General features: G+C 39.0%; 1 protein-coding gene across 7 annotated transcripts in view; it reads right to left on the bottom strand.

Moving 5' to 3' along the window:
• CNTN5 (contactin 5) overlaps positions 1–27,010 on the bottom strand; it is an 826,419-nt gene that overhangs the window by 574,047 nt on the left and 225,362 nt on the right. For all 7 annotated transcript variants that reach the window (XM_067466528.1, XM_067466529.1, XM_067466531.1 and 4 more), the window contains exon 2: positions 14,477–14,608. The gene's annotated coding sequence lies outside the window, so the exon portion shown is untranslated. The remainder of the gene's footprint in view (positions 1–14,476; positions 14,609–27,010) is intronic.

The following is a 27,010-nucleotide window of genomic DNA, read 5'->3' as shown; positions in this document are numbered from 1 at the left end:
CACTGATATAGGATGTTTCTAGATTTCCTCTCAGTGTATACTAAGAATGTGATGTGGTGTGAGAGGATCATACAAGCTAGAAAATCGAGCTATATGTTTGAACGAAGCTTTGTACTTATCATAGCTCCTTCACTTTTGGGAAAAATATATACCTCCAAACCGATAGGCACCAGAATGGCATAAGCACTACAGAAAGAAACCATTTTCACAGATGACCTGGTACAATGCTCTCTCAGCACATGCACCCAAAATTCTTCTCCTCTATCTATGATTTCTTAATACTTATTTTGCAGTTAAGCCACATGGAAACCAATCACTTGAGACATTTCAACTACTTCCACTATATCATTATTGTATTCCTGGAACAATCTAAACAATACATGTATTTTCTTGAAACTCTGTGGAACTGCACAATGGACTTCTAAGCACTGTGCTCTTTCAAAAATCCACTGATCACTACACATGCTCCAGTTTTCTCCCAGAATGCACGGCCAATCTCTTGAAGTATATTAATTAACATACAGCATCTACAGGATAGCACTACAATGTCCAGTCTGTACCAATATGCAATGCATGATGCCATTCAAATAAGTCTGTACTTGCAATTCCAGTGTCCAAATCAACACCTGAAACAACCAGATTTATGTTTCTTTTCAGATCATTTCATAAATCCCCAAGTGACCTGAAAACAAGCAGCAGAATCCAGTAAAACTACACATCTAGATATGACAGATGGACAACCAGCTTACTGCTTAGTCTAGCAGACAGTTTGATATAGGAGAGCAGATGGATCCCATGCTGTCAGGAGTATGAATCCTGCCACATTTCATTTTTATTTTTATGTTAAGATGTTTGTATTGCTTATGTATAAGTATGCACCGGATGATAGGTCTTATTGTCTTATTTAACAACGCTTGTATTTGTCTTTATATTGTGGCTGATGGGGGATGTAACTTTCTATCATTGATTTGGAAATAGGTTTTAACACAGATACAGAGGGAGTATATAACAGCCAAAAACTGCAGGTCATTCCCATGAAAGATTTAGTACAAAGAGAAAGGAGGGACATCTTCTTAGAAGTTTTTTAACAATTTATAGTTTGATGACACATAAAGAGACAGTGTTTTTGCTGACTGACAAATGGAGAGGTAGCACACCTTACATTGAATTACTTTATCTATAGATGTGTTGGATTCTTCATTCTTGAATTGACCAGGAACCTTCTATTAAGATCAACATTTTTTCTTAAATAAATTTTCTAGACTTTTCAGAGTTTTTTAATTTTCTGAAATGGAGTTTATCTATAAATGGCATATGTTGAAAAATATGTTGAGATACACATTGATGCAAAACAATGTGTATTAGGAACAGACATGCTTCAAGGGAAACAAAAAGCCCCCCCCCCCTCCATTACAACACGAAGTTGTAATTAACAGGATTAACAGTTTCTGAATTTAGCTCCCTGAAGAAATGAGAAATTTCTGTATCATGTCTCATGAATACCACAGGATATCTATCTGAAACAAAGAATGTCGTCCCCTTCCAAACTGTCTTTATCACTTCTTGGTTTAACCTTTTAAATAGACCAACATACCTAATAATGAACTAGAATGCAATACTTGACTAATAAAAGAAACAGCTGGACAATATAAAATGTGTTGGCTCTTTAGCAGTGTTTCTCATTTAATTAATTAGTAAGCTAATTAATAACTTAATTCAGGAATTAAGCTAATAAATTAATGCTTACATTTCAACTTAAGTCAATCAATCAAGTTCAAAAATAAATTTAATTAGGTTGCCCCTTTTCATTATAAAACTTGCCAATTTAATTGAAAAGTTACTTGATTTAAGCTAATTAGGCCTTACCTCTGGCAATCTCCCATCTGATTGCTAACTAGGCCCAGCCTTGCTTAGCTTTTGAAATAAGGCAAGATTGTATGTACTCAGGGTAGTATGGCAGAATGTATATCCTGTCCAGCAATTCAGTAAGAGGAAAACAGTACTATGGAAAATAGGTGATCATTTGCATAGCTTCCATGAAACACCTACAGGATGATAATCCTGATAACAACTTTACAGATAGGCAGGAAAAAAGAAGAGTGCCAAAATTCTTTTTTACTTTGACATATATTGCTTTTACTTGGCTGGGAGGCTGCTGAATGAAGTGTGCTGTAAGAAAGATCAGTACAGGAGAATCCCTGAAAACCAGGCAGCGATACCTTCTATGATCTAAGTCCTTCCACCTATGGAACACAAATTCTACATCCCACTGTGTTGGCTAGGCTCTGTTTGGATAGGCAACTCCCTATATCAAATTTTCCTTACGGAAAATTTGGCCAATTTTGGAAATAGTATGAGAAAATAAGAAGCAAAAATAGAAAGGGAAAAAAAGCCAACAAATATATGAAAAAAATGAAAAAATAAATAAATTGCTGATGGTGGCCTTCTGGAGGACCCAGACATGTAGCGGGGGGGGGGGGGGGGGGGGCTTGAGGGGCTCCAGCCCCCCTCCCCCGAAATTCTCATGGTGGTTCGCGAAATGGCCTTACTGGTACATTATTTAAACTGTTGTGTTTATGCATATCATGATCTGATCACCATGCTCAATATATCCCATATGCATGGGGGTATTGGGGTAATGATACAAAAGGGTAGACACTCTTTCACTCAGACTCAGCCCCCCCCCCCCGAATCAAAATCCTGGCTACGGGCCTGGGAGGACCCAATAGGTCACACTTAATAGTTACAATGGTTGCATGTTGGCCATATCCTGCACATTGAACACCCTTGTTTTACATTAATATAGGTATTCTTCACTGAATTAAAAAATGCCCACTATTACAGAAGAAATGTTTAAGATATAAGGTTTCTGGTCATTGCTTAAAGCACACACACACACATCATGCAAACAAAATTTTCAAGACTAAGAAAATGTGTAATAATTATTTCTATTCCTAGGCAAAGGAAGCAGGAAATGACCTCAGTGTTATGATGAGCACCATATCAACTTGGAGTTGTCATTCCAATTTATTTATGTACTGTATTTCTACCCCACTCTATCTTGCCCCGGAGGGCAGTCAGAGTGGTTTTCAGTTTTGGCAATTATTCAGTGCCACATTAAAAATAAAAGCATACAAATACACAACATGATAAACTAGAAAATCAAATAAATCATATAAATACAATTTAAAAACTGTTAAAACATTGCAAAGAATTTCTAATAAAGCTCAGCATAAAATTATGATTGAGACATTCTAGAGAATACCACTGGTAACTGTCCCTCTTCCAACGAGGGAGTAACAGGTTCAGGGGTGTTAGGCCTTGGCAGCTGCCCAAGGATCCTGAATGGCAATGTCATGCCTAGCTATTATGGGAAACACCTCAGAATTCAAAAAAAAAAATGAATGCTACAACTTTGAGAATGTCTTCTAACTCATGTAACATAATAGCTGTCTTGAGAAACTTTAGAAAGAGTGAGAGATTATAGGAATCATTCCTCCTAATAGGGTAAGCGAAATCCATCCTCATTTCCACTTGAGCGAAAGGCAGAGATGAAATGGCTTTCATATCTCTGCATTTTACTCAAGTGGAAACAAGGGGCAAAAAAAAAAAAAAAAAGATATGATAGGACAGTTCCAGAGTCTGAGAAAAGATGAATTATGCTCCCAGACTAGACAGTAATACACTGTAGGTTAGGAGTCTAAATGAAATAGAGGTGTGCAGGTTGACCTCAAACCAGTTATCCTGACCCTTTTATCACAGGGTATCCAAGTGGAATACAGAAACAAGAATAAAACTTCCCTCCATTTTTCTTCTCATGTTTTTTCATGTGTATTTGTATATATTTGTCATAGCCTAGGAGCAGGTGCATGCTCTTCTAATACACACTGTAGCTCCCCACCCCAATAAGGCGGATGCTCCATACAGAGTGGCAAAATTGTATTGGAGGTAACAGATTGCTTTGGAGGGTGATGGGCTGTCTTCCTTAGAGGCCTTTAAACAGAGGTTGGATAGTCAACTTTCAGAAGTGTTTTAGCTGTATATCCTTGTATGGCAGGGTCTGGATTTGACAGCTTCTGCAATCCCTTTCTGCTCCATGATTCAATGATTCCTTCACCTGCAATTATATACAGTGATGGCAGGAGTAGGAACTACTCTATGAGGTTTAGCTTTAGATTTGCTATCAGAGTTATTCAAGCATTCAGAAATAAGATTAGAAACCATACCTGAGCTTGTAAATGCCTGAGCTTGACTGATTTAGGAAGTTAGGCCAAATTGAGAATACCATCAGGAGAGAAATGACAATACTGGCTTAAATAAACTAAATATAAGTAGCTTCCTATTTTTTAAGTGTCTATGATGCATGTTGTGTCATGTTGCATGATGCTTTACTTTTTAAAAATAAATTTCCACATCAAAATTGTTTCTGTGTATTAATGTTTAACTGGAGATGACCCTCCTTGATGAAGACGTTCCTCCCAAGTTTTGTAATACAAAGCCCACAAGCACGTATCATTGTCCATCTCTGTTGGATTACTGGTAATTGTAAGTTAAATAATTTGTAGCTCCAATTGTTCCCTAGTCTTAGCTAAAATATTTTTCTGGCATGTGGAGTTCCTCCTCAAGAAAATATGAAGAAATATTGCAAGAAAAGACCCCTGAGCTCTGAGAATATTTTCCCAACAATAGGCTGACCATTATTAGGTATTAATAAAGAGGTTTTCAGTATTGTTGCCATGACAGGCAGTTTATTGTCAGTCCCCCAAGTGAGTACATTTTACCTATCTTTAAAACTATTTCCTCATCCCACCTGGATCTGGCTTTGTGTAGAAAGAATATTTTGGCATGTCACCAAACAGGTCACCATGGACAGGATAATGTGACAATCTATTATCATTAACTGTGTTGGGAAAGGCTCTCAAGGCACTGGAGAGAATTAAATGGCCTGGAAAACTCAGTCTGTGGGAAAGTCTATTGTACTCATCTTTGTTATTTCCAGCTCTACGCATCACTGGGCCAGTGGAACAATGTGATTTGCTGAGGTGACAAATACTAAGGTCATCTTTTTTTCCCTCCTCTTCAGTTTCTTATCAAGCTAGCTAAAGATCTCTAGCATTTAATTCACTCAGTATACTTCCTAGTGCAAATGTCTTAATTTTTCAGTATGTGTTGTTATGGTGAAATAAAGAAAAAGAGACTGAACAATAAAAATATAAGGTGTTCTGTCTTTCAGTCAACACTTCACAGTAATTGACCATGCTCAGGGAACCTATTTCTCCCTTTAGGATTCCTTCCTAAAATTGAGGAAGGAGTGTATTTGTTTCCTTGCTGCAGTAATATTTCCCTGTGTAGTGAAAGTGGTGGCATTTTGCATGAAGAAGAAATAGTATGGGTGCCTCATAGACCATTAAGAGACACAATGTCCTCAAGATTTCGGTGTCTCCTAAGGGTCCATAAGGCACCCATACTATTTCTTCTTCATGCAAAATGCCACCATTTTCACTACAGAGGGAAATGTTACTACAGCAAGAAAACAAAGACACCCCTTCCATTCCCACAAGTGTGCTTCAAAAACGTTGGCTAAGAAATTGAGGAATATGTGTATGCATGTGCAAGGGAAGAGGAAGAAGATGGGAAAGGAAGGCTTCTTTGCAGTTTTTTTTCTTAAGAACATCCTCAAATTTGAAAAATGTAATGATAGCTGACCATTTTTGATGGGATGTCTTAGTGTGCCAGGGCACAGTGTTTCAAACCAAAACTGTTTCATATGCCTTTTAAAATGGAAACTGACAATGTTATTGTTGATAAGTGATGCAGCATGTCATTCAAAACAGATATTCATTCTAGCCCTTTCATTGATGGGGTCCAGAAGTCTTATCCCCTTGAAAAATAGAATTCTTTATAACTGGATATATGGAGGATTCTTTGTCTGGGGTACACCTCCCCCAAGGCAAAGCCAATGGAGATGGGCTTCCATAATTTAATATGTCATATGGAACCAAACAAAAAAAATGAAGTATCCAGATATGAGCCATCTCTCCCCTAATAGCTATGCAAACTGTGCGAGCAAGTTAGCAACAAAAACATTCTGCACCCCTCAACTGGTTTTCTGTCTCCAGCCCTAGACTTAAAAGTGAATGTAAAAAGCAATCAACAGGTTTTGTCGAAGGCTTTCACAGCCAGAATCACTGGGGTGTTATCTGGTTTCTGGGCTGTATAGCTGTATTCTAGCAGAATCTCCTCCTGCTGTTCCACCTGCATCTGTGGCTGGCATCTCCAGATGATCATCTGAAGATGCCAGCCACAGATGCAGGTGAAACGTTGGGAGAAAATGCTGCTAGAACCCAGCCATACACCTCGGAAACCACACAACATCGCAATCAGCAGGTTAATTCTTTCACACTAATGGGCAGCTGTTAATGTTTCGCCATTATTCTAACAAGAATTCTAAATCCCATCTGTAGGCTCATTGTATATTTCTTCTTGATAATTGACATCTTGTTATGTCAAGACCCTTCTTATCAACAATAAGAATATTTTTGAGACTTTTTTACTTTCTTAGCATTGCCCAAGAATGTAGAAATGTTTAGATCAACCCCAGAGCTATGTTAAGTGATGGCCTTACTATTTTCAGTAATGAAAAAGAAATGGTAAAGATACAGAGAAATCAATACACAAGAAGAGCATGGGAATCATAATTCTTCCAAGATTTCTGCACTCCTGGCAGGAATCTAGTAAATCTTTGAAAAATGTTGAAATTCTTTGACCTCAGAGCACTTAGGTACAATGATAGGTTCACACTGTTAACTTATCTGAAAAATCACCAACTCTGATTTTGCTCTTTAGTCTTTGTCTATGTTTTTTTTAAAAAAAGGTAAAATTCCTTCTTCCCTATCAGCTATATTTAATTTCAGAACTAGCAAACACCAAGCAAGAGATTATGGTTTTGGTTCAGGAGGTCATGAGATTCCTGTCATTTGCATAATGCAGATAAATTTAGAGAGGCTGGCATTTGGCCAGCCATCTGAACTCTTTGCCTGAATCAAGACCAGCCGCAGAAACTGGAGTGAAAATGTTTCAGCCACAAGACTGAAGTCAGGTGTTCTACAGAACAGATTATCCTTCCATCAAATCTCACCAAAATTCATCATCAAATTTAAAGGGCTTGAACGCTTTTTAAGTGGTGGCACAATGACAGCTCAGGTGCAGCAAGATGAATGAGGCTGGAGTGTATTCAAAGTGACACTGCAAATCCACTCTAATCGGGTTCATCACCGGTAATTCACTTGCGTCTGTTGTGGAGTGGTCTGTCTATCTCATTTCTTTCAATAGCCCTCTAGCTCTCCAATATAATTCTCAATTAGTTGGGTCGGCAGGTAAAGTGTTTGACACCGGCATGAGTGAACTACCCTTTTCCCAATCTGTTCATGCAGATACATTTTATAACAAGACTTCTTCCTTTCTGAAATTGAGATCCCTAGTTTATTAGCAGGTCAGCAGGGGGAAAAAGTGAGAAACATCTCTAAAATTAATTAGTGGTGTTTTGAACTACAGATACATAATTCACTCTTCAGGTAAATGATGATGCAAGTCAGCTAACAGAATGTTTGCTCTTTCATCCCTTTTCACACTTCCACAATAAAATTTAATTGGATAGCCATCATCCATCTGGATAATGAGCCCAAAACCCAAAAGCCTCCTACCTACAGCTGTTGTTCTACCTCTGCTTCCAGTTGATTTCCAGTAAACATTTAAAGAAAATAGGCCAATTTTACTAAAATAATGTTTTATACTTATTTGCTCAAGATTCCTCTCCCCACACTCTCAGTTTCTGTATCCCATTCATGTTCATTGTTAAAAACGTCTGCAGGCATCCTAGTCAACAGAATCATAGAGTTGGAAGAGATCTCATGGGCCAACCAGTCCAACCCCCTGCCAAGAAGCAGGAAAATCACATTCAAAGCACCCCCAGCAGATGGTCATCCAGCATCTGCTTAAAAGCCTCCAAAGAAGGAGTCTCCACTACAATCTTGGGCAGAGAGTTCCACTGCTGAAGAGTTCTCACGGTTAGGAAGTTCTTCCTAATGTTCAGGTTGAATCTCCTTTTCTGTAGTTGAAAGTCATCATCTTGCTACACGTGAGCTGTAGTTTGAAGCCATTGTTCCGTGTCAGTATATCTATATGAGGATAGACGATGGCTTTGGAGACCTGCATTTGATTCTGCATTTGCCCATGGAAACCTACTGGGTGCACTTGGGTGATCAACACACTCCCAGCCCCAGAAAACCCATGGATAGGTTCAACCTGACTTAAGAGACAGGTTTATGTGGACAGCATCAAAGTATCCAATTCCATTGAAGGATGTAGGAATTATTATTATTATTATTATTATTATTATTATTATTATTATTATTTGAAGCACAACAAGATGAGTCCACAGCAGACACTCTGCTGGCTGTTATATTGGATCACACGTCAAACACTTCCCAAGTGTCTAGGATTATTATTATTATTATTATTATTATTATTATTATTATTAATGTAAAATGTGTTCATTTTCACTATTACATTCCTTATTATTTATTGGTAATTGCACCAAAGATAACTATAGATAGATGTAGATATGGAGGTATATAACATTTTATTGTTTAGTGCATAAAATGATCCAAACCAAGATGTTCACCATTAATTCCAAGTAAATGTGATTTATTTTCATTTTGTTATCAAATTATTGATTCAGTTAGTTTGCTGTAGCTGCAAAAGGAAAAGGGGAGGGGAGCAGGAAAAGGAACCTAACAGCAGTTTTAAGACAAAATAGTTTCCATAAATTTTGTCATGAGGTTTTATGGGTATTAACCTTCAGATGGAATGACAAAGTGATAATAAAGCCTCACATTATTAGGCATATTTATACAGTTGTGGGAGTGGGATAGATGACAGAAAGAAGCAAAATGTTGACTGTCACCTGAAATTTTCAAAGGATGGTGCACAGGGATGGAGATTTTTCAGATCTTTAAAGTGGTCAGTTAGTATTGATGTGTGAAAGATACCAGACTGCTTACCAAATGCCAGTTCACTTAGGGTCAAAACCTTCTTTAAGAAGATTCCTTTGTTATATGTGTAATTGTCGATATTAGGTTTGGATTGGTGAGACCCAACAGGCACTGCCTCCATAAACACGTCAATAATTATTCCTTGCATTTTTTTTTACTTCAGAAATATGATCTATGACTAATCTATATGTATTTTTGTGTACACAGTCAGTTCACAATGGATTGTCACCAGAATACTGCAAAAACACTCCTCTAGAGGTACTGTGCTATTTTAAATGCCATTCCCCAATTAAAATTTTGTAAGCAAACATTCATGCTGTATGGCAAACTGTCAGGAATGTTTATCTTTGGCTTCTTATACTGGTTGTCACAATGCCTGTTCCAGATCTACAATTCGAGGAACTTTATAATAATAATTATTATTATTATCTCACAAGGCTGGCAAACTGGCATTACAGCTGGACCATTACATTTGGTGACAGTTCCTGTTACATGATAACAGGCACATCCTCTATTGGTCTTCCTCCTCCTCATGATTAACTTGTTTCTTGCTATTGATGGTAAAATTCATCAATAGTTCCTATTTTTTAATGCTTATATCACTATCTTGATGCTTCTGTGCCAGCATGCCAGCAGTAAAGTGACATCAGAATACAGGATTTTTCTCTTCCTCCCCCTTGCTATGCACAAGCTGTCCTTTCCACTTATATTATTTTTATAGTTGGAGTTGCCTTTTATTTGTTTTTCAAAGTTCCTTTGTTTTTTCAAATTGCTTAGAAATATAAATGTTAAGAAATTAAACCACAGTCGTGAAGAAAGGTGGGATTACAAGGTAAGCAGAAGTAGGATCATGGGGGCATAAATTGGTGAAGGGTTGCAATTGCATAGTTGAAGAGAGTGCAATATCAAATGTGCTCATACCTAGTATTTTATCTGTTACCAATGAGAATGGAATAGTAGTGAGTTCACGCATTTTGAAAAATGGCATTCATAACCATTGAGAGATCATAAACTTTTGGAAAAGCATGGCCTTTCAAAGAAGAGCCAAAAACCCATATAAACAAAATCTTCTCAAGTGGTATACCACCAAATGTAATATGAAATGAAATTGTCTTCATTTGTGAGATGGAACCTATTGTCTCTGATCTGTTAGGAAAAAATTGCCAGTGCATAAAAACAGCAGAGTTTCAGAAGTGTTTTTCAGTGCCCTAAATATCAACTCTCCCATAAAACAACTAGTTTTATATCATGCATTCAAGAAACAAAAATGAAGTAAGTTTTGGTAAAATAACATATTTGGTACACACAACCTTCATGTGTTCAGCATAACACAAGTTCACGGCTTATCAGTCCAGTTTTAAATATGTTTGAGATAATCCCTGTGTTAAGATGGCACAGGGCATCTTTCTTATAATAACAGCAGGCATGTGTTGGTCTGAACATCTCAAAATCAAAAACATCTCTGTTGTCCAAAATGGAATCTGAGATCTGCTCAGTCTCAGAACAGATCATGCGATCTGCAGCCCCTCCTACAAGCTCTCAGAAAACATAGAGTAAAAGAAGCTGCATACCAGACCATACACACAAAACAGTAAGCAAACAGAATAATAAATTAATAAATTACTAGAGGAGACCTGAAGAAGGTTGTAATTCCCAACAATGCAACAAAATCCTAAGAATCTGTTATCACTCTAAGGGCTGGATCTGCCATCCCTACCCTCCCAATGAAGATCAGTGATGCCTTCGTTTTCTAGAACCACGTATCCTATTTGGTATCACTCCATCAGTGTTGCCTCCAGAGGAAATCAGTTTCATTTGCCACTCTCTGTAAATAGAAGCACCACCAAGTTGTCAGTTAGCTACAGAGAAATTGCCAGTGAAGGTGAAATTAACGAAGTCTAAATGAAATTGACATGACTGCAGTTACAATGATGAGGGCGCATGCTGAGAGCTGTGTCCCTTTTGTAATTAAGGTTGCACACAGCATACCAATACCAATGACAGAAAATGGGAGGATATGTGTAGCGATACCTTACAATCCATCTAATTAATCGGGTTAGAGATGGGGAGGAGAAAGTGCAGCATTGATAACTTTAAAAGCAGAATCTAGGTGGGCAATTAATTAAGCAACCCACTGAGAAGGTATTGCATGTGGACAGGAATGCAATTAGTGCATCTTCAAATTTATCACAGATGCACACTTCTTATGAATTAACACCACATGAAAAAACATGAGTGGGTAAAAAAAATTGAGCACCAGACATTTTAAAAATGAGAATATTTCATTCATAGGAAACAAGGAACCACTCTTCTGCAGAACTGATACCCTGTTTGATTCCAATTATTCCATATTATTGTTTTGTGAACACATTTTATTATTCCAGTCTTTTCTGGAGTCAGGTTGTATCATTGGGTATTGATTGAGAAGATTCTTGCATGGCCTAGACAGAAGAGGGAGGAAAGAGGTTGTATTAACTTCAGAAGGTAATTTTATTTCTTTTGTTTTATTTGATTCATAGATCATTTCTACTCTGGACTAGCCTCAGATGTATGGTCCTCCAACATCAACTCTGCTGGATCAGCCACGTTGTCTGAATGCCCGATCATCGTCTCCCAAAGCAGTTGCTCTACACTGAACTCAAGAATGGAAAACAGAATGCTGGAGGACAGGAAAAGAGATTTAAAGATGGGCTCAAAACCAGGCTTAAAAACTGTGGCATAGACACCGAGAGGTCTAGCTGGAGGTCAGCTGTGACCAGCAGTGCTGTAGAATTTGAAGAGGCACAAATGGAGGGAGAAAGAGAGAAACATGCCAAGAGGAAGGTGTGGCAAGCCAATCCCAACCAGGATCATCTCCCACCTGGAAACCGATGCCCTCACTGTGGGAGAACACGCAGGTCAAAAATCAGGCTCCACAGTCTCCTACATACCCACCATCAGGACACCGAACTTGGAGGACACTCTTACTTGGACAATAAGGGATTGCCTAATTAAGTAAGATATAAACCCCACTGAGCTGTCACCTCATCTTCCATTTCATCACTGCTGTCTCAATTGGCTACAGAGCTCTGGATGAGCTCCTGGCCATTGAAAGTGCACTATGTTGACATCAGCCAAAATGCCTGCATGACCAGGAAGGGGGAGGGGCATATTCCTCCACCTTCTTATTGTTCATGATCCCTCTGTTGATTTCACTACAAGATGCCCTTAGTGGCCAGGAGCTCATACAGAGCTTTGCAACCAGCTAAGAGTGGTGACAGGATCAACATGGGCACAACCCATTACCTTTTCTTTGTACTGATGAGTCCAGGGAAACTATGATAATGGAGGTGCCCTGTATGGAGTTGCAGATCACCCTGCATCAGACACAAATGTTTTTGCAATGGTAAATCAAATATGCAGAAGAGCATAAATGAGTTGCATTAGAACTGAACAAAGGTCTATTTTATGTAAGAAACACAAGTCTGGTATACATGCATTATGATAATACCTCCTTCCCTACTCCCTTTGTTATGAGTAGCATAAGGATTAGATGTGATGAGAGACTATTTGGGAAATGAACATATGATAGTACATGAAATGGAGGGAATCATCAATTTAAACAGGATGGATTTTGAACTTTTGTGTCTGTGTCGCTTTGGATAAGAAGACACTAGAATAGGTTGAAATAATTCAGATTTATTTTAGATAATTAAATTTTCAAAGATCCAGGAAATTATCAGAAGTGTGGTGATGATAATCATTATTATCATGAATTGTCGTTGTTGCTGCTGGCTAAAATCCTGCATTGCTCACTGAATTACAAAAGTATAAATAAGTAATATTTTGCTTCCTAACCTTCAAATGTACCATAACAGCCAGCAGCTGCTGAAAGCAATGGTGGCTGATTCTGCTGGTGCACCAGGAAAACATTTCCACCTTTTTCCACCAATGATCTCTGATAGTTTGAGGAATGATAACATTGATTCCGATTGTCACAGCCTTGCTTGATGGTGAGACGTTATCATTTCCAACATATGAAGGCCCTGAGACAAGTCTATCAAGGGGGTTTCTTGGCAAGACTTGTTTACAGAGGGATTGCCTTTGCCTTCCTCTGAGGCTGAGACAATATGACTTGCCCATGTTCACCCAGTGGATTTCCATGGCCAAGTAAGGGAATCACAGTCATAGTCCTACACTTACATCACTACACCATGCTGGATTATAACTGCAATATAGGATTCAGTCATCATCACCACCAGCAGCAACATCATTGGAGTTAAGTTATAGTGTGAGAAAGTATCTCCTTCGCCCACTTCTGTCTCAGAGAAAGGAAGCAGTCAGCTACACTATGCATAACCTCTCTTCTTAGGAGATTGGCAGCATTTCAAACCATTTGGCATACAACTATTTTATTCCACACCTGAAAAACAGTCAAAATGCCTCTCCTCAAAATGAGCAATCAAACAGGTTTAGCCTGAAGAACTAAATACTCAAAAGGAAAGAAAATCTAAAACAAAAAATCAGTGAGACTCAACCCCTGAATTCCTTATTAAATTTATGATCATGTGCCTTCTGAAGATATGCAAGCCAGTGAGATTTGACATATTAAGTAGGTAGTAGGAATGCATGTTTTCCTAATCCGACTTTACTAAGAACATTGAACAAGAAACCAATCTAGGTCAAGATCTTGAATTCCCACCATAAAATAAAGAGACCAGACATAAGAAAATAGATCTAAAGGGCTATTTCCTGACCTAGGAGCCCCCAATGGCGCAGTGGGTTAAACCCCTGTGCCGGCAGGACTGAAGACCGACAGGTCACAAGTTCGAATCTGGGGAGAGGCGGATGAGCTCCCTCCATCATCTCCAGCTCCTCATGCGGGGATATGAGAGAAGCCTCCCACAAGGATGATAAAAACATCAAATCATCTGGGCATCCCCTGGGCAACGAACTTGCAGACGGCCAATTCTCTCACACCAGAAGCGACTTGCAGTTTCTTAAGTCACTCCTGACAAAATAGTGGCTTCATACAAAAAACACATTTTCCCATATGCCTATCTGTATATTAATGCCTAGGAGAAAAATCTCAAACTACTTTATGATATAAAATTATTGGGGAAGAGATCCACATTTTTTCTCCTGCAGCAAAGAAAAAAACTATGTAACTTATTTTCCCTTGCATGTGAAGACAATGAATGTTTTACATCCCTGCTTTCCAAACATATAGCAATACATGCAAAAAAAATATCTTTTTTTTCAAAAAAAATCTGTTTACTTTGGTTAATAGAGAAGAAGAAGTACATAGTTCCACTGGTAAGCAAGGCTAGTTTACAAGTAATCCTTGGCCATATAAAAGGCACCACATATAGTAAAGTGAATTAACAAATCCATCACATACCATATAATCCTCTCAAATGTATGTAAATTAAAATCTATTTTACCTATTTGTTGGAGTCTGGTCCAGGAATAAGTGACTTTTGAGATGGAAGCTGTTGCAGCAAAATAGTCCTTAATGATTGTGAACGAGTGAGGAAATGATGTGTTCACTTAAGAATAGATCCTTTCAGAATAATCTGCCAAATAGAAAATAACAGAAATCATTACTTGCATTCCCATTCCTTTTGTTACAAGCCGAGTCTCTTTTAACCGAAAATGCTGAAATACCCCCCAAACTGAAACCTTTTGCGACCAGCTGCCCATTTCCACTTTTGGGGAAAGGGGGCTAGTCGTATATCCAGCACCTGTTCACTTTTCCTCAAGGAGCCCTGATGAGGAAAAGAAGTAGAGGAAAAGGGAGGACTCCACTTATACAAGGCCCCTGTAAAAAGCAGGCATCTCAGATGTTTCCAGCTTGGCTTCAGCCAAGGCAATGATAGCATGTGGTAGGACAGGCATCCTGGAAATGGGCCTCAAGGTTAGACCCTATTCGTCACCACCTATATCTAGCCCAAAGAGATTTTTTAAAAGACCCATAGCAGAAAGGGGATTTTCCTTTCCAGCTCCTTTGCTACAAGGGTGAAAAGATTGCCAACAGCCATAGAAGAGTCTGGAATATCTGTTTTTGTAGGAACTTTGCGTATTATATCCTCTTCTCTTTGTCCTGTCAGGATTCTAGCAGTGACAGAGTGGGGGCTCTGGGGGGAGGGGACAAAGGTTAATCCCCTATCTTTATTCACAATATATATGCAGATACAGGTATTCCAGAAATTTGGGGGGGGGGGGGGGGTTGATGGAAAACATCAGGTCCCAAGCATTTCAGAAATGGTAGGCTCAACTTATATCATTATTATTTTGCTACAGACACTGGAACAAAAAAAACCCCAGAGTATTTATTTACTTATTGGCTATGTTGATGCCCTACACTACACTTCCATGGCACTCTTCATCCTCCTTGTAACTTTATAATAACACTTTTAGATTGAGTCAGCCTGGCACAAAATCACACAATATATTTTATGGTTCATTCAGTCATATCTAGAAGACAGATATCTAGTTCAGCCTGCTACAACCAACCTATTTCCTGCTATATCTGCTAAAATATTGATGAAGTCCAGCATTGGCTCTCCAGTAATGACCACTGAAATAACTTTGAAAGGCCCATAGACAGGTGAAGAAGCAACCAATTTCTCTTACCTATCATCAGCGGCTCGTGTTCAAAAGATCTATTTGTGGAGTTCAACTCATGCAATGTTGTCCCAAGTATTTCTTTCTGTCAAAGGAGAAATATCTATCTGTTCTGTATCTAGGGGAATCCCTCAACCAGAACTTGGGCAGGTTATTTCTTTGGACTAGAATTATATACATTGCATACCATCCTGACTAGGTGGTTTGGGGAGTTTGAGCACTGAACTATGATTTTGGAGACAAACGCTCAAATCCTTGCTCAGCCACAGAAACCTACTGGGTTGACCTTGGGCAAGTCACACACTCTCAATCTCAGAGGATGGCAACAGTAAAACCCCTAACCCCCTTTTAACAAATCTTGTCAAGAAAATCCATGATAGGTTTATCCTGGGGTCACCATAAGTCAGAAATGACTTGAAGACAATTTAAAACCAAAAAGTCCCCCCAGAAAACTAACTTTGTCAAAGTCTTCCCTCAATAATCTGGATTTTAGTTTTGAATTGGTAGGTGGGGTACAAACAAAACACATACTGCTGCCTTCTTTCCTAACCAGGCTGAAGATGATATACTTGTCCTTTTATTTGCAGGCCTTCAACCTGCTAAGATATAAATGGAATTCTCTATCCTTAAGTTACAGTCACAACACACTGTATTTGACACTAGAAAAAGATCAATCATTTGTACCAGGCTGTACAATGTAATTTGGAAGTAAAGGCATTCTCAGTGTGATTCAAAAATGAAGGGGCATCAACACATCATGTTTCATGTCCTTTCCAACTGATAAGCTGGAAACTCAACAGGATTACCCTTTTAATGAAATCTATTCTTAGCCAGGCTCCAGAGGTAACCCCATCGATGCATTAGAAAATCATAATGAGATGGTTTCTCATATTGCTGAAATGGAAGCATAAAATTTTCCTCTGTGGTTTGGTCACATAACCCTTCACCAGAAGTTTTGAAATTTAACTTCAGCATATTTTAATTGCTGCATTTACAATGCAAAATACCAGGAAAGTGAAGGAGGTATAGTAAGTAGCAAAACAAAAACATTAAAATAATATGTTCCAACAGGACAAGTTCAATACAGTTTGCTAGCTGAAATGGTATCCACAACTAGTTCTATGTAAATCTGGCAGAACACTTTTACTTTGGTCTTGGCATCCTTTATCCACGATTGAAGAAGCAGTTAATTTTGAAGGACTAGATCAGTTCTGTCTTCTAACATAGAACTTCTGCAGGATTTAGGAGAGAGCATGTATGCAGGAACATTTCCCAACACCTGAGGATTTTGCTCACTCTGCCTAATAATCAAGCCAGCTCTGGATTCTGAAACCCATAATGCATGCCTGAATTTATAGAAGGCAGTATGATATTGTAGGAGCCACTGTGGTGCAATGGGTTAACTCCTTGTGTGGACAGAACTGCTGACCGGAAGGTTGGCAGAACCACAAGATAGGGTGAGCTCCCATCTGTCAGCTCCAGCTTCCCATGTGGGGACATGTGATAAGCCTTCCACAGGCTGGTAACACATCCAGGCATCTCCTGGTCAAAGTTTCTGCAGCTGGCCAATTCCATCACACCAGAAAGGACTTACAGTTTCTCAAGTCGCTTTTGACATGATAAAGAAGTGTGATATTGAATATATAATTGCACATGAACCCCAAGAGAGAGAGAAATAGCAAGGCAACGAAGAAAAAAACTTGTTCTGACTCGGAAGATACCCTGATATTCAGCAACACCAGGAGATGCCAAAACAAGTAACTGAAGACAGAATAAAACTAAGGAAACCGAAAGACTTGATTGATAAGGGTAGGGAGGAATCAAAAAGTGAGATCAGAAAAAGCAGTATCATGAGGATATTCAAAGTAAGATGAAAAGAGAGACAAAGTGACTCAGTAAAGAGGAGAAATGATAACTATAGGGAATTCTTTCCCAGGATTTAGCAGTCAATCTCACCCCATCATCCAACTTTCCTCATCAATATTCTTCAGTTCCTAGCCCTAAAAGCAAGATTCATAATGAGACCTTTGCTCAAGCCCAGTTAGGATCATATCAAAAATCCTGAACATTAAGAACTCCAAAGTGCTAATATTACACTTGAACTCGTAACATGTGGACAATGAGATTTAGGCCATATTCATGCAAGGACTCACAATGATTCACAATTGTACTGGGTTCAGCAAGTATGCAAGGGATACCTTGAAGTACTGTTCACAGAATTAAAGATGACTATCAAATTGTGATCAGAAATTAGAGCTCTCAGTCCCTTATCTCCCTTCCTGATTTCCTGTTTTTGCGGAGATAAAAACTGCGTGTATGCATGTATGTGTACACATTTAGAATGCATGTATCAGTTGTACTCCCAGGATCCGAGGATCAAATTTAGCTAGTGGATTTCTATTAAATTTTGTGTGTAAAGTTGTACCCAGTCACTCTTGTCCTGTGAACAGGCATGTAGCCGGGGGGGGGGGGGGGAGGGGGGGGTTGAGGGGCTTCACCCCCCCCCCCCCCCCCAAATTCTCATGGTGGTTCGCGAAAAGGCCTTACTGGTGCATTATTTAAACTGTTATGTTTATTCATATCATGATCTGATCACCATACTCAATATATCCCATATGCATGGGGGTATTGGGGTAATGATACAAAAGATTTGCTAGGGTAGACCCTCTTTCACTCAGACTCAGCCCCCCCAAAACTCAGCCCCCCCCCCAAAAAAAAAAACCCTGAAAAAAACTCAGCCCCCCCCCCCCAAATCGAAATCCTGGCTACGGGCCTGCCTGTGAACATAATATTGTGTGTGTGTGTGTGACTTCAAAGGGGGATACAGTGCCTGGGTAGCAATAAATTAAAGTGGACTAAAAAACCGTGGGTACAGCTTAATATATCTAACTCTCCTTCTCATTGACCCATCCTCTTTACAAATGCTCTCATGTGATTTTAGCTGTGCTGTTTATCAAATAAAGTGTTGAATTTGAATATTAAAAGGGCTGTATTTAGTAAGCAAAACAAGTAACTGAAGACAGAATAAAACTAAGGAAACCAAAAGACTTGATTGATAAGTGTAGGGAGGAATCAAAAAGTGGCAAAGATTACTAGGCACAAAGATTACTGCAGATGCAGACTGTGGCCAGGAAATCAGAAGACACTTACTTCTTGGGAGGAGAGCAATGTCCAGTCTCGATAAAATAGTAAAGAGTAGAGACATCAGACTGGCAACAAAGATCCGCCTAGTCAAAGCCATGGTATTCCCTGTAGTAACCACAGATGTGAGAGCTGGACCTTAGGGAATGCTGAACGAAGGAAGATCGATGCTTTTGAGCTGTGGTGTTGGAGGAAAGTTCTGAGAGTGCCTTGGACTGCGAGAAGATCCAACCAGTCCATCCTCCAGGAAATAAAGCCTGACTACTCATTGGAGGGAAGGATACTAGAGACAAAGTTGAAGTACTTTGGCCACATCATGAGGAGACAGGAAAGCCTAGAGAAGACAATTATGCTGGGGAAAGTGGAAGGCAAAAGGAAGAGGGGCTGACCAAGGGCAAGATGGATGGATGGCATCCTTGAAGTGACTAGACTGACCTTGAAGGAGCTGGGGGTGGTGACGACCAACAGGGAACTCTGGCGTGGACTGGTCCATGAGGTCACGAAGAGTTGGAGACGACTGGATGAATGAACAACAAAATTTAGTAAGCATATCAATATACTTGCTTTAGGAAAATAACCTGGGATGAATATGGTGCGTAATACATATTTTCCCCTTCGTCTTTTAAAGTTGGCACAAAGTGGTCTCAACTATGTGTTAGAACTAAACTTTTTTAAAAAAAATCTCAATGGAGGAGGGTTAATGTGTGAGAGGAAGTGAGAAAAAGCTAGAATGGCATATTCTTTATCTGGCCTGATTTGACAGGGATGGCTCCAAATAATAAACATGCCGCCCTGAGTCCCCCTTTGGGGGTTGAGAAGGACAGGATACAAGTGTTCAAAATAAATAAATATCTAATGCAGCTCCCAAACAGATACTGTATTCCCTGATGATGTTGGCATCTTATTCCATATTCTGGGTGGGCAACAACCTCCCTCGAAATACCAAGATTATTTCTCTGGGAAAGTAGCAGTAGGCAGCACCAGAGAGTAGGGAATGAAGTAATGTATTCAAACTATCTGCTAGTTCATATGGAGAAATGGATTCAACTATAAGAAAAGGTATCCCCACCTAAACATCAGGAAAAACATTCTGACAGTAAGAGCTATTTGATGGTGAAATATGATGCCTCAGAGTGTGGTATGGTCTCTTCTCAAGACTATTTGTTGGGAGTTCTTTGATTGTGTCTTACTACATGGCAGCAGGTGGAATTGGTTGGCCCTTGTGGTCTCTTTCAACTCTATGATTCTATTATCAGTTAGTTGGCAGTTTTCGCTCATAAAAAAGAAAAAAAGAAAGGGGAAAAATCAATGCTTAGACTCGAGGGCACCAGCTTGGTCATTGAGATCAATATTAGAAAAAGAATATTGCCTGCCAAGACCCTTTGGCCTCTTATTGATTTAGATAAGGAGCTGGTAGTGAAGTGAAGAATGATCACCCAACTGGGGTTCTCACAGCTCATGGATATCAATATTCTTGGTGTATATATTTTATGTCATGCAATTATAAGAGGATTTTCTTGAACATCAGTACACACAAAACAGTGAAGCAGTTAGTCACATACTCCAAATCCTAAGGGTTGTTTTGACCTTTATCCATGCATTCATATTTATTCTGTATCACACACTTTGTAAGACTTTTCCAACAAGGTTACATATTCCACAGTCTGAAACATTCTGCATCTCTTAGAAGTCAACACTTTGGCAGTCTCAGGTTGGAGGAATGCGAATATTATAGGTGGGTGGGCTTTTTAGAATTACATTTTTTTTCATTAGCTCAATCTGAACTAAATTCTTGTTTTCTCAGAATTATACTATATCCCTCATACAGAATTATATCATACCATCTTGATTTGACAAAACAATTCTGATCCCTTCTTGCACCACTTTTTTAGCTGTTTCTAAAATACCCAGATCCCCTCTTTCCCTTTAACTTAAGCTTATCTCAAATGCTGAAAACTGAATTCAAATACAAAACTAGTTTTCTCTCACAACTGAACTGGACAAAGGCAGAGGAGGATGCAGAATCGTGCCCATCACAGAAAGCTCATGCAACCTCTCCCAATGTTCTTTCTCATCAGTAATCTTTGTTATCTTGACTATACGCTCATGTTGCTTGGCCATAGCAAAATATGATTAATGAGGACTCTGCCTGCCAAACTGAATCTGTTGGATGATATGTGATATATTTTGCTAAAATTTCCATTACTACTTGGAACTATGGGGCAATGTAGTTCCCATGGATCTTGGCATTCTCAAACATTGCCTGGCATACACAGAACCATGAAGGGACAATCAGAGTCACTGGTAATAAATTCCTTTTTAATGCATCCAAAGTCTTTGTAATTTCAGAATATTAAAGATTCATTTAAGGGACGGTAATTGTTTTAACATTACCTATAGTATTAATCCTGCTTGCACAATCATCACTTGATTTCTGATAAATGCAGCACCATATCTGCAACCCCTTTCCTCACCTGTTTTTTTCTTCTTCTTGGTATGAATAAATCATTGCAACAGATGGTGGGAGATTATCAATAAAAGGCGTTGTTAGCCTCAGTATAAATCCACTACATTCAGTCAACATGCTTTGCTTAGCCACCTGCTCATTTATTACACTCAGAGCAACACTTGGCTCTTCAAAGATTTTTTTCCCAAGCATTGGTGTTGCAAAGTAAACTAATTTTAAAAGTAAGCTGGTAGTGTGAAAGTCACAAACCTTTAGTGAGACTGGCATCTATTTTCAGTAGAATGTGTCACTGAACCATTGGTTTTTAACCATTTTTTTTAAAAAAATGTATAGAACATTTTATTTTTGTAGGTATGCAAGTAGAAAAGAAAGAACAGCTGTGAATTTTGACTTGGTACATTACAGTGAATAAAGTTCAGTGATGTGTTTTCCAAATCAAACTCTTTTATTTTAATGCAGGAGGACTGACTCTAATTAATTATTCTGACTTTAGGTGAACCAAGCAACTTTTTTTTTGGGGGGGGGCAACATATTCATAAAAGGGTCTGTTTATATTTTATGTGTTATATGAGGCACATGGCTGATCTGGTACACAAAAAATTAAAATATGTTTAACCTGTTGAGAGAATTAATGGCTATAATATCACATTGTGATTTGAATGTTGGACAAGAACACCAGGAAATCTGAGTTCAAAACATAAATACCCACCTTGGGTACATTTTACCCTTCCACTCTCAGAGGAAGGTCATAGTAAACATTGCACGGGAAAAAAAATCTCTTAGTAAGTTCCCCTAATGATTATAATAAGTCAAAAATTAATATTACAAACTATTAAAAGCATACCCACTAGCAAAAAAGCAACAAATACAGTATTGGACAAGGTGGCACATTGGCCATTTCCCCATAATTGATCACTCATCTAAGTCATAGTAAGATAAATAAGCCCTTGCTTGCCTATGGAAGGATGACAAAGAGAACACCATCTATCCCAGGGCACTTCCAGGCAGCACAAAATCATGGATTTTAAACAGGGGCAAAAAATCCCAGGACTTCAGAAGAAGGTCTGTTGGTCCTGGGATTTCTGCCTCCTTTGTCCAGACTTGATGTTTTATTATGAGATTTAGAGGCTCCCAAGATGGCCACTGCGGGACTTCCTCTGGAAACTGTGGCAGTTTAAAGATATGCAGATATGCAAATCACTGCAAAAGTACTGTTTTTTTTTTGTCCTGGCCAGAGAAACTGTGCCCTCCAGATGTTTCCTGAAGTATTTGCCACACAAACATTTTTTTTTTGCATTCTACTCAAGTGACACCTTTTTTTAAGGAACCGACCAATGAGGAACAAACATCTAAAACCTGGGAACAAACCCAGATGAAAAATCCCGTGATTTCCAATTGTAGGGACATACAGACATGCAAAGATTCACATATTCAGCTCAAAACTGTGACATTCCTGTATCTGGAAATCTTTTGCAGTGATTGCTTTTGTGTTTACAGAGAACAGCACCTGGCCACCCTCCTGTTTGCTGAGGAACCTCCTGGGATAAAGGTACTGTCTGGACGGGCCTCCAAAGCCCTTTCTCAAAGCCATATAACCCAGAATATCAAGGCAAAATAGCCTGCAATATCTACTTTGAACAGGGTTATCTGAGTCCCCACTGCCATATATCCCAGTTCAAAGCAGATAATGTGGGATTTGATGCAGTTGTGTGGAAGGGGTCTAAGAACAGAGTTTCAAAGCAGTTTCTGAAAAAGTTGTTTCCCACAACACCACATATGGACCAAAACTAACAAAATGAAGTTCAACAGTGACAAATGTAAGATACTCCACTTTGGCAGAAAAAATGAAATGCAAAGATACAGAATGGGTGACTCCTGGCTCGAGAGCAGTACGTGTGAAAAAGATCTTGGAGTCCTCGTGGACAACAAGTTAAACATGCGCCAACAATGTGATGTAGCAGCAAAAAAAGCCAATGGGATTTTGGCCTGCATCAATAGGAGCATAGTGTCTAGATCTAAGGAAGTAATGCTACCCCTCTATTCTGCTTTGGTTAGACCACATCTGGAATATTGTGCCCAATTCTGGGCACCACAATTCAAGAGAGATATTGACAAGCTGGAATGTGTCCAGAGGAGGGCGACTAAAATGATAAAGGGTCTGGAGAACAAGCCCTATGAGGAGCGGCTTAGGGAACTGGGCATGTTTAGCCTGAAGAAGAGAAGGCTGAGAGGAGATATGATAGCCATGTACAAATATGTGAGAGGAAGCCACAGGGAGGAGGGTGCAAGCTTGTTTTCTGCTTCCTTGGAGACTAGGACGCGGAACAATGGCTTCAAACTACAAGAAAGGAGATTCCATCTGAACATTAGGAAGAACTTCCTGACTGTGAGAGCCGTTCAGCAGTGGAACTCTCTGCCCCGGAGTGTGGTGGAGGCTCCTTCATTGGAAGCTTTTAAGCAGAGGCTGGATGGCCGTTTGTCAGGGGTGATTTGAATGCAATATTCCTGCTTCTTGGCAGGGGGTTGGACTGGATGGCCCATGAGGTCTCGTCCAACTCTTTGATTCTATGATTCTATGATTCTATATGTTTGTGAGAAGGACTTCCTTCTTTTCCATTTATTTTATTTAAAGCATTTATTTCTCACCTTTCAACCTACCAAGCAACGCTCCAATGATCAAAACATTTAACAAACCAACAAATGAAAGCATGTGAAATTATCCAGTGTTAGAAATAGAAAGATTTTGTTTCCCTTATTTTTAAGGAACAATAGAGCAGTTTACGCTTTGCTTTCACGTCACTCAAAGAAAGACCTTCATCAAATATTTGGCATCTAATAAGCACTTAAAATGAAGCGCTATGATTTGGCACTAAGTATATTCAAATACAGTGTAAATATGCTTTAATGATAGTATAATCTTACAAAGTGCTGATGAATACCCAACAATTACTTACAGTCATCAAACTGTCTAATTATGAATAATCATTTGACTCTCTTCCTCTCTCTTACATATTAATGCCCGTGATTTTGATCAGAACATATAAAGAATATAGACGGAGGTCTGTTTGATTTAAGCACTCAGGTAATAGATGTTGAAAGCTGTACTCTAGAGGAAAACATCAAAGAGCAATGAAGGCAGACTCACTGGTAAAACTTGGAAACTACAGCTTGTTTATCTGAGCACATAATTATTGTATATGGAGTTGGGGGGGGGGGGGTTGTCTACATTTCAGTTTCTATTCTGCCAGGTATGGGAGCCTCTGTAACAATGTCCATCTGAAAATATTACACTTCTTATGTCATGTGAGTGAAGTTTGCAAGATTAGAGAAGAATGCAGATATTATGATGTTAATTTCCAATTTGGTTTCACCTTTCACTAGAAACCGAACAGGACTAAAGGCAACTTCTAAAATGCATCAAAAAGAAATCAAATGATAAACAATTGACATTATCCTAACAGTCAACAGCTGATAACTATCAAATGCTAAAAATTGCAGTTGGAAAGGCTAGTTTGAAGAAATACCTGTATTTAGTTGAGTCATGCACAATCCAATCTAATGTGCACCTCAATTTTCAAAACTCTGAAACCAAAAAAAGTATTTGCTAGCAAATGTAATGCACAGCAGTAAAAGGTGCTCTCTTTGTAACTTGGCCATCTTAGAGCCCCTTCTTTAAAAACAAAAGTGTTAGAACACCAACAATGGGAAAGAAAACCTTGGGGTGAATCTATGCTGTAGAATAATTCCACTTAAACTGCCATGGTTCAATGCTATTAAGTCTTATCGGCTATAGTTTTATAAGGCCTAGAGCTTTCTCTGCCGAAGAGTGCAGATGCCTCACCAAACTACAAATCCCAGGATTAGATATCATTTAGCTATGGCAATTAAACTACAGATAGCATCCCTCAGACACATTCTGAGTTGGTTTTTGGCTGCTCTCATGATGTTTCCTGAGTTTCAGCACTTATGGCAGGTTGAACAAGTTTGTATATATGGCAGGGAAAATGGGATGCATTACGTCTTAGTCACTGCCCAGACTGCCACAGAGTTTAGTGTGAATTCCTGGACATTATGTGTGTCTCATGCTGACATCAGCTGAAGTGACCTTGTAATAAAAAAAGGTGGAGAAATAGCCATATAACCCAGAATATCAAGGTGGAAAATCTCACAATATCCACTTTGAACTGGATCATCTGAGTCCACACTGCCATATATTCCAATTCAAAGCAGAAAATGTGGGATATTATTCAGGGACCTGAGGTTATCATCCAGTGGGGTCACCACAGGTTCAGGAATATGTGGTTGCCTCTGGGGTCAGTTCAGAGCATTTCTGCTCTAGACTGCTCCCAGATTTACCAACCAGTGTACGCACTACCTAACTGTATGCCCAAAATAAATTCTGCATCTTAAATAAATCCTATTATTGGTTTTAATGTTTATTCTACCTTTCTGGCAATACTCGAACTCAAGGCAGATTGCAAAAATCAAACGAAAGTTGAAAAAAATACAAAATGTTATTATTAAAATGCAAGTAAATTATCTATGTAATTAAAATAATTTGAAACAAACCCATTCAGATACAGAACAATACTATTAAAAGTCCTTCTATTCACTTCCTAAATACTATTAAAAGTCCTTGTATTCACTTCCTAAATGCCTATTGAAACAGATACATTTCCACTTACTGATGATAGAACAGTAAGAAGAGAGTAATCATAGTCTCTATAGGAAAGGGTTGGGGTTTTTGTTTTTTGTTTTGTTTTTTGTCATGTCAGGAGCGTCCTGTTGTGAGAGAATTGGCCGTCTGCAAGGACGTTGCCCAGGGGATGCCTAGATGATTTTGATGTTTTTATCATCCTTGTGGGAGGCTTCTCTCATGTCCCAGCATGAGGAGCTGGAGCTGATAGAGGGAGCTCATCCACCTCTCTTCGGATTCGAACTTGCAACCTATCGGTCTTCAGTCCTGCTGGCACAGGGCTTTAACCCACTGCGCCACCAGGTTAGGGTTAGAGTACATGACAACAAACACCTACTAAAGTACATGACATAATGACCATAATGCTGTTGTCTGGACTCCACAGTTTGAAGCTAGCTTTGAATTCCACTAAATGGTCAGTGTAAATGGAACCTTAGTCTTATGTCTATGAGATCAGATCTCTTTAAAGTCAGAATAAAAGCTTGAAATAGATTCACCCCACCACCATAGAAGCCACCAGTGTATCTGTGTGTCTTCATACCCTTTTAAAAACTGGCAGTAAAAGATATCAGTACCCTGAGGGCATCAGCGTACCACTGTGGATAAGGTGAACATCCCACCCGGTTTATCGCACAAGAGTTGACCATATACTGTAGGGTAGTGGTTCCCAACCTGTGGTCCATGAGTGGTCTGCAAGAACGAAAATATGGTCCACAGCCTCACCATTACTACACTGTTGCAATGAGAGCAACTGGTCTCATGAAACCCTTTTATAATGATGAGACTTATTAAATATGGTTTTCTGTGGGCAAGTAGCTAGTGACTACTGGATGGCATATATTCTAAATCAGAAACAACAGCTGATGTTGTCTATCCAATGCAATTTTCTGAATCGTCAGTAACCAAACCGAATCTAAAGTTGACCAAAAATTGATTCGTAACCCCTTTGGTACTAATGTTGGAGAGTGATTCCTGGTCAAAGTGGTCCCTGGTCGAAAAAGAGGTTGAGTACCACTACTGTAAGGAAAACACAATTTTAAAAGCCCA

Source organism: Anolis sagrei, chromosome 3 (genome assembly GCF_037176765.1).
Source record: "Anolis sagrei isolate rAnoSag1 chromosome 3, rAnoSag1.mat, whole genome shotgun sequence".
Classification (NCBI taxonomy): domain Eukaryota; kingdom Metazoa; phylum Chordata; class Lepidosauria; order Squamata; family Dactyloidae; genus Anolis; species Anolis sagrei.
This window is presented reverse-complemented; position numbering and strand designations above follow the sequence as displayed.